At 35.4% G+C, this 14,079-nt stretch overlaps 1 long non-coding RNA gene across 1 annotated transcript; it reads right to left on the reverse strand.

Moving 5' to 3' along the window:
• Positions 1-428: 428 nt before the first annotated feature.
• LOC138382831 (uncharacterized) lies at positions 429-1,261 on the reverse strand. The gene is made up of 2 exons (XR_011233478.1): positions 1,129-1,261; positions 429-576 (listed from the first exon to the last, which is right to left on the reverse strand). It is a non-coding gene; the product is annotated as an uncharacterized lncRNA (long non-coding RNA).
• Between the last annotated feature and the right edge of the window lie 12,818 nt (positions 1,262-14,079).

The raw sequence follows: 14,079 nt of genomic DNA on the forward strand, positions 1-14,079 counted from the left end.
CTGAATTCAGCTCCTACGGTACATGGTTTGCCAGTCCATGGGGTATACAGTTTCCAGACCCCAATCTAGCATTGTAAACAGTGATTATCCCTAGAAGCTATAATTCTAGATTTAATTCTATTCTTTACAAGGTCATAGTTTTTTATTGCCTACAGACATATAAGATTTGATGAAATTGTAATAAAGCATTTAATTACATTTCATTTTTATATTATCATTGATATACTGCTTTTGTTAGTAATTCAGTCAGAACAGGACTAGGTCACATAAATATTATAGAATATTTATCAGAAGAATAAATTAAAATAAAAGCAACTCTTGATATCTTGGATACTGAACATATTCTTTTATAGCCTGGTTCTTTGTGATGTTTTAAATTCTGGACCAAATTTCCCTGTGAATCAAACTATTTCCTATGCAACATGTGCTCAAGAAAGGAGATTATTTTAATATTAGCTTCAGAAAAACATAATTAGGAATTAGGGAGTTTGGGCGATAGGACAAATACACATTGCATTGCAAAGAATTTTCCAAAAACTTCTAGATTTTGAAGTATCAGCAGCATTCTTCGCTTCACTGGAAGAGAGAACAGGTCAATCGATCATGTAATTCAAATATCTGCCGAGTTCTTAGGTCTTTCAGCCTCATGGAGTCCAGTCAGTGGCGTACTGGTAAATATTTAACAACCAGCTTTGGCAGGGGAGGGGGGATGGGGATTTGTAGCATTTGGCAATTTATTTGTTTATTTTATTTTACTTTATTTTTATTTCATTTATTTAGTTTTTCAGAGATAGGGGTCTCACTCTTGCTCAGCCTGGTCTTAAGCTACCCTCCCACCTTGGCCTCCCAGAGTGCTAGGATTACCACGCGCAGCCAAATTTGGCAATTTATGTGGTGTGGATATTTCCAACGGTGGGCAATTTCAAGTTACCGATGGGTTTGCAAAATTTCTGACTATTTATCAATCACTTCTCGTGAGCCCATATGAACCAGCTCCAGCCCACCACTGGGTCCAATTAAAATGAGTTGAGCCCCCACTTCATTTATTATAAAAACTCTAGGCCCTGTTCAGCTACTACTAACCCCCTGCCTCCCCTCCGGTCTTTCTAAGAAGCCCTGAGTACTTACGTTCTCCCGGCAGGTCTGTCCTGCTGTCTGCCTTTTTAGAGCTGCCTGGCTCTTAGCAATCCCCCTGGCTGCAGAAACAGCTGCCCTCTGCTGCTGTGTGGCCTCAGCTCCTACTCCTTCCTTTCAAGAGCTATGGCTGACTGACTGTTCCTCATCCCACTCCCATGCTGTCAACAAGTCTTGCCAACTCCACCTTCAAAATAGTTTCTCCACCTACCAGCCTCCTCCACGTCTCTGTCACCACTTTTCTGGATGGTTGCAGTGGTTTCATAACTGGCCTCCTGCATCGATTCCTGCTGATTCTCACAGAGCACCCAGAGTTCTGAAGAAAAATAAAAATAAATCTATAATGTCTATATGTGCCAAACACCTAAAAGGAAGAATTATTTGAACCTAGATAAAAATTTTTCTCTACCAAGTTGTTCAAACGTCAATATTTAGTTATGAAATGTGTATCAAAATACCTCGTGTTATAATAAAGTTTTTAAATGGATGTATGGTCCTTGGCTTTAATAAAATTCAATTTTGTATGCAACCACCAGTCTCAAGTGGTAGAGGTGGGGTTTGAACTTGTGTCTTTGTGACTGAAGAATCTATGATCTTGACTGTCAGACAGGACTAGGAATTAGAGGAGTGGTCCAAGCAACAAGAAGGAATCAGAATCTCTTTGACCTGGCCTAGTGCTGGTCATTATAGATTCCAGGATGGCTTTCGTGGGATGAATCACAGAAAGTGGGATGAGGGGCGCAGTGACACTTTCAGGGCAACCATGGCTGTCTTTAGGGCATCTGAGTACCTGTTGGAGGTGGAGGGTGATGAGTGGTTTCCAGAAACCTACGCTGTAGCTCAGTAACAGCAGTGTGGTTCTCCTCTCCACTTTAGATTACCCTTTACAGTTTCAACTAGATCACTGAGGGCTGACATTCCTTACCTGGGGATAGCGCTGGAGGCGTGGACAGGAGAGTGATAAACCCTCACTCACATACACTGCAAGTGCAGGACACAATTCTGGGAGAGGTTGCCCGGCTACAGGGCTGTGACCAGCTTCTGCCTGAGACCAGTTAGGTCTTTTATCACATAGTTTGGGAGATTTCATCAGCTTCAGCCTCCCCCACTCCAGCCTGCTGCCCTAAGTTTTCATTTGCATTTACTGTAGGGTGAGCTCTGGAATCATGTGCCTCATTTGAATATAACAAACTTTCACAATAAGACTACAGGGCATTGAGCTGCGCTGTCTTTGTATTTCAAGTATATTACTAAGGAAGAAAGGGCTTATTGACAATACTTTTTCCTGACAATAACTCATTAGGTGCCGTCAACAGCAAAAATCTTAATGGACTTTAGCTATGTGAGCCATATGTGTTATTCCTTCCCTTCTTACCCTCAGGGCCATTTGGAATGAAAGATTCTTGGGAAATGGACAACATATTGTCAAGTTTGAAAGCATATGGGGCTGAACAGGAATCTAGGGAAGGCTCATGGTCTTATAATCCAATATTTATAAGCAATTAAAGTTCACCAAAGTCTATAAAAACATGCCACAGCTGTGAATCAAATTAGTGCCTTGACCTACCCAATTAGACAAAGAAAACATGAATATCATAATTAGGCAGCCAATTTGCTTCTTGGAATTAATGTAAATAGTGATTATGCTTTAAAACAAATGAATGCTATATTTTCAATCTAGAAGAAAACTTCCTTTGCTAAAAGATGCAACATCCCAGGTAAGAGAGTTCTTTCACGTTTGATTAGTGAACTGACAAAAGGCATTGTTTTTTGGTTTCTCAGCAAAATTTTCCTTTTGATTTTAATCAGTCTCTCTCCCCCTTTACAAGGCTTGACTGCCCATAGATTTAAAGTCATTGCCTTGTCAGTTTAGGTCGAAGAGTGAAGAGTTTCAAGCCTTCCAGCAGGCCACAGCTGAATTGTTTAGTAATTTCCAACCACAGGCAAATGGGTGAAGGTGTAAGTTAATAGTCAGTCATCTGCCTGCTGAGATCCTTCATCCTTCTCAGTGAGGACAAGGAGTTGCAGATCTAGGAGGGGAGCTTCTATGGTGATGGGACAAGTAACATTGTATACTTCCTCACTTCCTGTTTCTAATTTTCTATTCTCATGATTTCCTCTCTGCTTCTTCTACTTATTTATTGGTAAGAGTTTCCAATTTTGGAAACCATTCAAGAAGCATGCAGTTGCCATACATTTAAGAAATCTAAGTAAAGAAGTGTAGAATAGGGAAGAATTACTGTAAATCTGTAAATTGTTAATTTTCAGTTGCAAGGAAATTTGGGAGTCTTTTCTAGATGGAAGGAGGGCTCTTCTCAAAATTCTTTTGTTCTTTGTTCTTTTTTATTATTATTATTATTTTTTAAAGAGACAGAGGTCTTGTTATATTGCCCAGGCTGGACTTGAACTCCTGGCCTCAGGCAGTCCTCTCCTCTCAGCCTCCCACAGAACCGGGACTAGCCACTATAGCCTGGCTCTTTTGTTCTTTAGGTAGCAATGGAAAGAAGACTTGCTTTAAAACTTTTTTAAAACAGGTGAATTTTTAAAAAAATATTTTGCTATGAAAGAATAGTGGGGCAACAGTAGAAGTGTTTTGGTCAGTTTTCAGGATAATTATTTTATGTCAGTATATGTAAGATAACCCCATATGTATTGTGAAATAAATTGGTCTGATTATTTTGAGTCTCTTCACTAGGCCATTAGCAGATTTGTAGGATATTTTACTAGCAGCATGTAGCATAGTCTTGACATCTTGATTATTTATCCTTGGGATTTAAGGATCACTTACTGCTATATTGTTTTTTTTTTTTTTTTTCCCAGCGTGTACTTGGTGCTCTACAGACAACTTAAAAGACACAATTTTTTTTGAGATATTTGTATAGCAAGTATAAAATATGCTATCAGCATCTTCGATAAATCTCTACCAGAGAGGGGCTCAGAATATAATACATCTTACAGTGTGGAGACTTTATAAATATTATCTGAAGATGATTCCAGAAATGAGCTCTTAAATTCAAAATGTTGTAATTTATCCTTTTAGACTTGATGTATTTCTTTCAGCACTCAGGAAGGGTAAAGCCAAATTATTTGCATCTTCATCTTCCTTTTTATAAGGAACTTACTTGTTTCAGGAAGCCAAGCATGAGTATTATACCTTTGCAACTTGAACTTCTTGTACTTAAATCATGTTCATCAGGGTAGCATTGAGATTATGAGCCACAGCTTATTTATATTTTTTGACCAAAGGCCAATTCTTATATTAAATAAAAATATGTATGTCTCATATTGATCAGAAAGGGCAAACAACTCATTCTGTCAGCAGCTTCAAAACCATTGGATTTCCCAAAATTATGTTTTCTAGTAGTTTGAACTTTCTATTTGAAACAGAACAATGAAACAATAGCATATCTTTTTCTTTCATCTTTTCTGGTTGTTGATTGAACATTGAATGACAGAGTAAATTTATTCATTATCATACATTAGTCATTGCTAGTCATCATTATGCTTTACTTTTATTTTCAGTTAAAATAAAATTTGTAGAAGTTCATTAGGCATTAAATTGAATGTTTCCTATAAATTGAACCATAGTACATTAATGTTCAGTTAATATATTCCATTTCCCCCACTAATTCAGTCTCCTTTCTTTTTTCCTTTTCCTTCTCCACTCTCATAGATTTGCTTAATATTGGTAGCATTTTATTGAAAGGTGAGTGCAACATTCCCTTGACCCCAAGAATCTCACAACTGAGTGGGGGAGCTGAAAAATGTAATCTATTTTGTGACTTTATGAACTTTCCTTAGTAGAGACATCTTACCTATTATTCATTTATACAAAGTTTTCTTCCGTTGTTTTTGGTATTTTGAAAGCTATTTTTGTGGTTTATTTGATGTTAATTGCTTCAATCACTGTTTTAAAAGATACAATTACTTTTGTTTTCTTTCAGTCTCCTAGCAACTTCTGGTCCTTACAAAGAAAATTCAGGCTGTGGTGAATTCATTAACAAATTCCCTTCATAATTTAGGATTCTTGTCAGACCTGCCAATGTGTACAGAACGTATTCAAAATGAGCATTTTCCCTAACCTGCTTATAAAACAAACACAAATAATGAACTCCTATTTTTTTAATCTTCTTCTTTTACCTTGAAATGATCCATTCTTGTTTTCTTTTAAAGGAGAAATTTTTTTTCTCAGCTACCTGAGACTATACTTGTTTCAGAATTTTCATATATTAATAGGCATGCAATATTTTAAAGTAAATGTAATATTTGAAAAGTTCATTTATTTCCCTAAAACTTATTAAACTGATATCAGTTTTTTGATGTTTTCCTTTTGTTAATAGTGATAATTCTTAGTGTGAAAAATACTCAAAAGTCTAACTGAGGTAGTCCTTGCCTTTGATTTTTCCAGAAATGTGATTTCTTGCATAAGTTTACTTGTCAACCATCATGTGCTTGTATTTTCAAGACACAACTGAAATATAAATTATTTGAATGTTTAAACCTTCTTTTATACCCATGAATATAAATGATCAATGTTTTTAAATATTTATCATTAGATTAAAACATTTCTTCCTTTTATTATACATCATGAGAAATTATTATTTACTTTTTATTTCTTAGATGTCTTAGTTACTAATATCAAACTTTGGAGTTTTTTAAACTTTTATTTTGAAATAGTTTCAATTTTACTGAAAGATTTCCAACAATACTGTTATACAATGAACTCTCTGGACTTTTTACCTAGATTCACTACTTGTTAGCATTTGTAATATTTACTTTATCATTTCCCAGCACTCTCTCTGTCTCTGTGAGGATTCACAAACATAAATGTATGTATACATATATTTAAACAGAGATATACATTTTTTTCCTGAACCATTTGAGTAGGTCACAGGCATCATGCTTCTTTGTCCTTAAATACCTCAGTGCACATTTCCTAAAAATAAGCACTTTCTCTTACATAACCACAGCACAATGACAAAAATCAGGAATTTTAACATGGGTCCAATATTATTATGTAATCCACAAAACAGTTTCAAATATTGCAATTTCACTGATTGTCTTTATAGATTTTTCTCCCAGTGAAGGATCCAATCCAGGAACACATGTTGCATTGAGTTGTTGTATTTCTTTAGTCCCCTTCAATCTGGAACAGTAGTACCTTTAGCCTTTCCTTGTCTAAAATGACATTCACAGTTTTGAAGAACACGGGTTAATTATTTGATAGAATGTCCCTCAATTCAGGTTAGTTTGAGATTTCCTTGTGATTAGATTTAGGTTATGCATTTTAGGGAGAAATGACACCAAAGAAGGGAAGTTTTATCCTCAGTGCATCATATCAGTATGTTCCTTTGTAGTTTATGTCACTTTTGATTTATAACTAATATCTGGGGAGATGCTGTGAAATTATGTAAATATCCCATTCCTCATGAAAGCTCTTCATCCACTAATTTTAGCATCTATTAATGATTCTTACCTGAATCAATTGTGACTATAGTTGCTGTTAAAAAGATGATTTTCCGATATCCTTTAATCTTTCTACATCATAATGTGAGGAAGAGCTTTCCTTTCTCCCCTATTCATTCATTCATTTACTTATATCAACATGAACTCTTAGTTTCTTATTTTAATTATTTGGGTTATGCATTATTACTTTCATTATTGAAATTGATGCTCAAATTGTCCTAGATTTGGCTAGTGGGAGCTTCTTTCTGACTTTGTTTTGATATTCTTTTTATTTTTCTTTCAATGACACATAGATTCATAAGAGTTTTTTTTGTTTATATTCATTTACTATCTGAATCACCAAGGTGTTATCTTAATGAAATCATAAAACAATAGCATTATATAAAAGTATAGTTTTCAAAAAGTTAAACACATGACTTGTATATAACCATGGTGCGTATGTGTTAAATTATTATTTAATTCATTAATGAGGGAACTAGTAGAATGGTAAATCTGATTAAAAGGACAATTTTAGAGTCTGAGTATTTATAGTCAATAAATGAATGCTAAAATAAGATTGCACAGTCAGATACAAAACTGGCTAATGTGCTATGTAATAATAAAGTTATTACTGTTTGTAATCTTTTCTATGAATTAAAATCTGTAAGTTAACATCAAACTTCAGCAAGTCTAGGCATTGTTTATTATAAAACAGTAAGTCAAACAAAGGTATATTCTTCTAGAGATTTAAATAATCCTTGGGTGGGTCTGTTACAAAATGCTTCATAGTACATTGCAATGATATGCAGTATCCTTTTCCTTACTTCCAAATTTTGGATAATTTTTCTTATTACTTTAAAGTTATATTTCTCTTAAAATGCCATGTCAGACATTTTGGATTCTATTCTTCAATTTTAATAGAAAATCCAAAACTTCATTGATGTCTTTTGTGGTTCTTCCAAAATCTCTTTTATTGCAATGTAAACTCATCTCACTTGTGAAATTAGAATTTGTCTGCTGTAATAATCCTTCCTGAATGTGAAGACTGTTATTCAGTAGACTCTTGGCCTCTTCTTTGAAATAATTAATTCTTCACATGTTTTCTGGCCTCTTCTGTCTTCTTATCTTTGAGTGCTTTTTTTCTTCACAGTTCTTAAAACTGCCGAGTCCCAAATTTGATCCTCTGATGCGTCTAAAAAGTCCTAGAACATGTGGCATCTATGCAATTTCAACATACCCATCTCTGCAAATGTTTTAAAGAACAGCACTCTAGGCTTATTATATTTTTAACCAATAAATTAAAACATGATACATCATAAATTGCCAAATTTTCTATTTTCCCATGTTTCTCACTCATTCAATCATTTAGCCCTGTATTCATGGAACCATTCATTCCTTCGTTTATAAAATAATTTTGTTTTGATAAAAAATACATAACACGAAATTACCGTCTTAACCATTTCTAAGTGTACATTTCAGTAGTGTCAAGCATGATCACATTGTTGTACAACCGATCTCCAGAATGTTTTCATCTTGTAAAACTGAAGCTCTATACCAATTAAACAACTCCCCATTTCTTCCTCCACCAGCCTCTGAAAACCACTGTTCTACTCTCTGTTTCTTTTCTTTTTTTTTTGAGTCTCGCTCTGTTGCCCAGGCTAGAATACCATGGCGTCAGCCTAGCTCACAGCAACCTCAAGCTCCTGGGCTCAAGCAGTCCTCCTGCCTCAGCCTCCCAAGTAGCTGGGACTATAGTCACAAACCATCATGCCCAGATACTTTTTTCTAGTTTTAGTAGAGTCTGGGTCTCCCTCTTGCTCAGGCTGGTCTTGAACTCCTCAGCTCAAGCGATCCTCCTGCCTCAGCCTCCCATAGTGCTAGGGTACTTTCTGTTTCTATGAAATTTGAAAGTCAAATTGAAATTTGACTGCTCCAAATCTGGGTAAGTAGAATCATACAGTATTTGCCTTTTTGTGACTGATATTTCACTTTGCATAATATTCATAAGGTCCATTCATATTGTAACATATATCTGAATCTCCTTCCTTTTTATGGCTGAGTAATAGTCCATTGTATGTCTATACCACAGTTTTTCAATCCATTCTTCTGTTGATGAACATGTGAATTGCTTCCACCTTTTGGTTATTGTAAATAGTGTTGCTATGAACACGGGTATACAAATATCTTTTCAAAACTCTACTTTCAGTTCTTTTGGATATATATTTAGAAGTGGAGTTGCTGGCTCATATGGTAATTCTATTATAAAAAATGTTAATTGTAGATACAAGGTCTCGCTACATTACCCAGACTGGACTCTAACTCCTGACCTCAACTAATCCTTCCGTTTCAGCCTCCCAGAGGGCTAGGATTACAGACATGAGCCATTGCACCTGGTGGTAATTCTATTTTTAAGTTTTGGGGGACCTGTCATACTGTTTTTCATAGTGGCTGCACCATTTTACATTCTCACCAACAGCTCACAATGGTATAATTTCTCCACATCCTCACCAGCACCTGTAAATTTTTTTAATAGTAGCCATCCTAATGGGTATAAATTGATACCTCATTGTGGTTTTGATTTACATTTCCCTAATAATTAATGATGTTGAGCATATTTTCATATGCTTTTTGGCCATTTGTATGTGATCTTTTGTCATGCACTCATTTTTAATCATCCATTCAGTGCCTGTTAAAGCCCCAGACTTTGAACTAATTGCTAGAGAAGCAGAGAATAAGTTTCTTGACTTCAAGAAGTTTATGGTCACTTTAGGAAACTAATCTGAAAACAAATGACTCTGAAACAAAGTGATAAGTGCCCTGAAAGATGTATGCACAAAATGCTTTGAGGTCATTAATCTTACTTTGTATCTTTAGTATTTTTATTTTCAGTATTTGCTACTAACTATACTGTTGGCTACTTACACCTTCCTCCTTCAGAGCTAATTTAAAAGTCTGCCCCTTTAGCTACTTGCATCTACCTTTTATTATTCATTGACTCTTGCCATTTAATTGAATTCCCTTGGGTTCCTAAATTGACCAGAATAAAGTGGAATAGGCCTCTGAAGCTTATTTCAGTCATTACAGAACAGTTTGTGGCCTGTCATGATGCCCAGGACCTGATACACTGCCTCACTGCTGTGTGGCAGTAAGGCATTCCTATGTCCTCTATGGGAATTTCTTATCCTTGCAACTAATTTAGAAGGTCAATATTCTGTCCCTCAACTCTGTACTTCCTCCAGTGTAAACATGGCTCAAATATCACACTTCATTCTTTTTTCTCCAGCTCTTACTTCCAATTTGACTGAGAGTCAGGAAGAGTCAGGAGAAGGAAGAATACAGAGGAATATGAGAGATGTCTGTTACCAGCATGTGACTAGTTGACCCAGCATCCAGCCTATACTTGTTAAAGGTTACTGATTTTTTTAACTGTCCTTTAAAATTCCAAGTTTACTTTGAGCCACCCATGAGTCTTAAAGTTTAGCACTCAAAGTACTTGGTCCAAGCCACAAACCTAATACCTTTATGTTGTGATAATAGAAATCTTATTATTTTTTTCCTCAAGAAATGGCTCCATGCATAGTAGAATCAGACTCATGTTAAAGCATAAACTAACAAAGGTGCAGAAGAACATGCCTCTTCCTCAAGTGGAAGGATCGGTGATTTCTACTAGGCTCATATTTAGCCATTAATCACTCATTAACTTTTGACTTAATTCCTTATATTCCTTAGTTTTGTTTGTCAGCCTGTAGTACTTTGGTACTTCTTAAAAAACACTGCTGTTCTAGTCCTCTGGAATAGGTAAAAACAGTGCAACATTTACTCAAATATATAAAAATAGTTCCAGTTATAGCCTATCACTTTACTTTCATTTTGAGAAAATACCTTCTGAGGATAAGAATATGATCCTGTTTAAATATATTTTTAAGATGGACAAGAATGGATACAAAAAGTCATTCCTGGTCATTACTGACAATTGAATATGACTTCCACTGTATAACTTTAATGAATTGTGGCTTAAATGTCTATTTGAGATAATATTTAAAAACTTGATGTCCCTTTCTTTCCTGAGATGTATATGTTGAGACGTTCTCTGTAAATTACATTAAATAAAATGGTTATGTTCTTGACAGTTTGTAGTGTTACAATGCGATGTTATCAAAGTGTGGTGTTTGTTTGGTATCATCTTAATGCCTGGGAGCTTTTTATAAAGTCAAATTATCTTTAAAATAGGCAAATTCCTTAAAAAGATAGAAATTTCCAAAGTGAACCTAAGAAGAAAAAGAAAATGTGAATAGCCCTATAACTACAGACAACTGATATGCAAAAACTATATACCAAAAACTATACGACTTTGCTAAAGAAATTAAAGAAGTCCTAAACAAAGGGAAATATTTGCCATCCATAAACTGGAAGTCTCAGTATTATTAAGATGGCAATTCTCCCTATATTGATTCAATGCAATATCAATCAAAACCTTGGCAGGATATTTTTAATGAAATTGGTACATTTATTCTAAAATCTATATGAAAATTCAAAAAATCCAGAATAGTCAAAACAATTTTGAAAAGGAAGAATAATTTTGGAGGACTTATAGTACCTGATTTCAAGCCTTACTATAAAGCTATGGTATTCCACATAGTTTGGAACAGATAGAGAATTAAGAAATAAATCCATACGCACCCGATCTGATTGATTTTCAACAGAGATGCTAGAGTAATTCAGTGGTGCTGAAACAATGGGATATGTGTATGGCAGAAAAATGAACCTCAACTCTTACTTGCTATCATACCAAATTTAACTTGAAATAGACCTAAAGAGCTGAAACTATAAAACTTCTAGAAAAAAACATAGGATAAATAAACATAACAATAAATCATAGTGACATTCATTGGGGTAGGCAAAGATTCCTCAGAGGACAGAAAACACAAACCCTGAAAGAAATGCAAGTTCATAGGCCTGACTCCATAACCCACAGAATCTGTGAAATTCAGAAATTTATTTTAATAAGCTCTCCAGGTGATTTTTTTGCATACTAAAGTTTGAGATGTATCACAGTAAGTGTAAGAACATATTAACATGTGAGTGTACCAATCGTGCCTCATTCCACCCTTAAAATAATTTGAGAATAGGAGAAATATGGAAAGGAGAAGACCTGTGATTCTTCAGAGGAAATAGTATTAATAGGATGATGAGAGTTGAGATAAACTATAGTTTCCAGCATGGCACATATCCCAGGAAACCAGATAACATGGCATGGAGAGTTGAGAGTAGGAAAGGATGAGTATGTGATTGAGTTTGTGGAATAAGAGTCTTCAGGAAGTTACCTGGGTCTTGAGATTTTTATAAAAGGGGCAGAGGGGAGGTAGCGGATTCATTTTAACATCTTAAAGATACTCAAGTTAATGATTTTTTAACATTTCGCAAATTCCTTTCGGTGAATGAACCATGTTTCCTTCACGCCAATACTGCTCTAAGATTTACCAACCACATGGATCTCTGAGTTCATTAGAATTCCAGAAGGTCTTCTTGTTTACTCTGCAATTACCTAAAAGTTGTTCATTTAATGAATTTGTGAAATAATTGAATCGCATATTATCAGATTATCAGATAATACTTCTTCCAGTATTATCAGATATTAGTGCAAGAGAAACATTTCACAAATGGGTCCACACTGAGATGAATGCTTTGCCATTAATGTGGCAGAGTTATGTACCTCTCTCCACACTTACAATTTGGGCATTATGTGACATATTTTAGGATGGTATGTAGAGTTCACAAGAAAATACTCTAAAGGTTCACCTTTATAAATGCTCAGAAAAATACCCCGCCCAGTTAAAATGTGTGCTTCATATCACAAATTTGAAGTAGTATTGATTAAAATGCAGTCCAAAATAGACAGATTAATGACAATGTCTGAAAGAGGGCTAATGGAACATAGAGACTATGTAATTTGATATTTTACAAATACTTACAATTATGCCTGCTATGTGAGAAACACTATACAAGTATGTGATAAGAACATAAATTCAATAAAATAGCAGGCACTGAGTAAAATGCTGGGGAAAAAATTAGGAGTAAAAAAGAGAGGGTCCTTGTCTTCACGGAATTTAGGGTCTAATGAAAAAGACATTCAAATATTAATATAAATAAGGTATAATTAATTACAAATGGTGAAGAAAAGATGAACGCTGCCTTGAGAACATATAGTATAGTGAGTCTAGTGATATTTTAATATAGTCTAGTGAGGCTTTGTAGAGGAGCTGGTATTTAAATTAAGTTCTGAGTTACAGATGGGAAGGAAAGAGCGTGTGTTAATTCTCTGGGTAAGGAATAAAAATGGCACCTTTCTGAAAATGGAAGCAGGTTAACTTGGGTGGCTACAGAGACTGAGAGCTAAAGGGGCTTACAGTGAGCGTGCAGAAGATAGGTGGGTGCTATTTTATGCAAGTCTTTGTAAACTGTGCTAAGATGAGGATGTAGATCTTTATCCTAAAATCAGTGGAAAGACATCAGAGGTTTTAAGTACAGAATGAGTATGTGTGTTTGTGGATATGGAGAGAGAGATGCAAATTGAGGAGACCAGCCATAATTTGGAGAGTGAGATGCAGGAAGCAAGAGTGGATGCAGGGAGACAGGCAGTTGTTGCAGTCATCTGGGAAAGAAAGAATGCTGGCTTAGACTAAGGAACTAAGGTGGTGGGTACAGGTTTAGAGAGAAGTAGATAGATTTGCCTGGTTAAATCTAGAATTTGTTACTGGATTTGATTTGTGGGATGGGGATGAACAAATCATTGTCAGGAATGATTTGTGGATTTTCATTTAATATGTCCTTCATTGATATAAGGGGCAGCGTCTGTGGAGGAGATTATAATTTGGTTTTAGATATTTTGAGTTTGAGGTAGCTTTGTGATTTTTCAAGTAGAGCTATGAAGGAGATGATTATTATTTGGATTTGAGCTCAGAGAAGGAGTTTGGGTTTTTGGGTATAAATTTGGGAGTGAACTATATATAGACGGTAATGGAAGCCATGTGCATGGATGAGTTTGGATAGAGGTTACAGAGTCAGAAGAATACAGAAATACAGACTTTATAATGAGTCCTCAGGAATTACAACATTTAATGACCGAGCAGATGGAGCAGAACCTGCCAAGAAGACAGATAATGGATAGCAGAAAAGCAGGAGGCTATCAAGGCAGAAGGTGATTTTAGAAGAAAGGGATGGTCAGCAGTGTCAAATGCTCCTGAGAAGTGATAAAAAGGACTGAAAACAGGACAATTACTGCTGATGTTGGACAGAGCAGTTTTGGGGTAGTGATGGAGGTAGATGACAGACAAGTGAATTGAAAAGTATGTTCTGGAAATTAGCAGACTGGATCAGACTGATGAATCTCTGTTTAGGAGTAGAGGAGGCTTATTTGAAAATTATTCTCACAGGTTCCAAAATGTGAAGGAAACAGTACCAGAAACTGGCAGACATCATCTTAACCACGTGATCCAAGTT

The sequence above is a fragment of the Eulemur rufifrons genome, chromosome 1 (genome assembly GCF_041146395.1).
Source record: "Eulemur rufifrons isolate Redbay chromosome 1, OSU_ERuf_1, whole genome shotgun sequence".
NCBI lineage: Eukaryota > Metazoa > Chordata > Mammalia > Primates > Lemuridae > Eulemur > Eulemur rufifrons.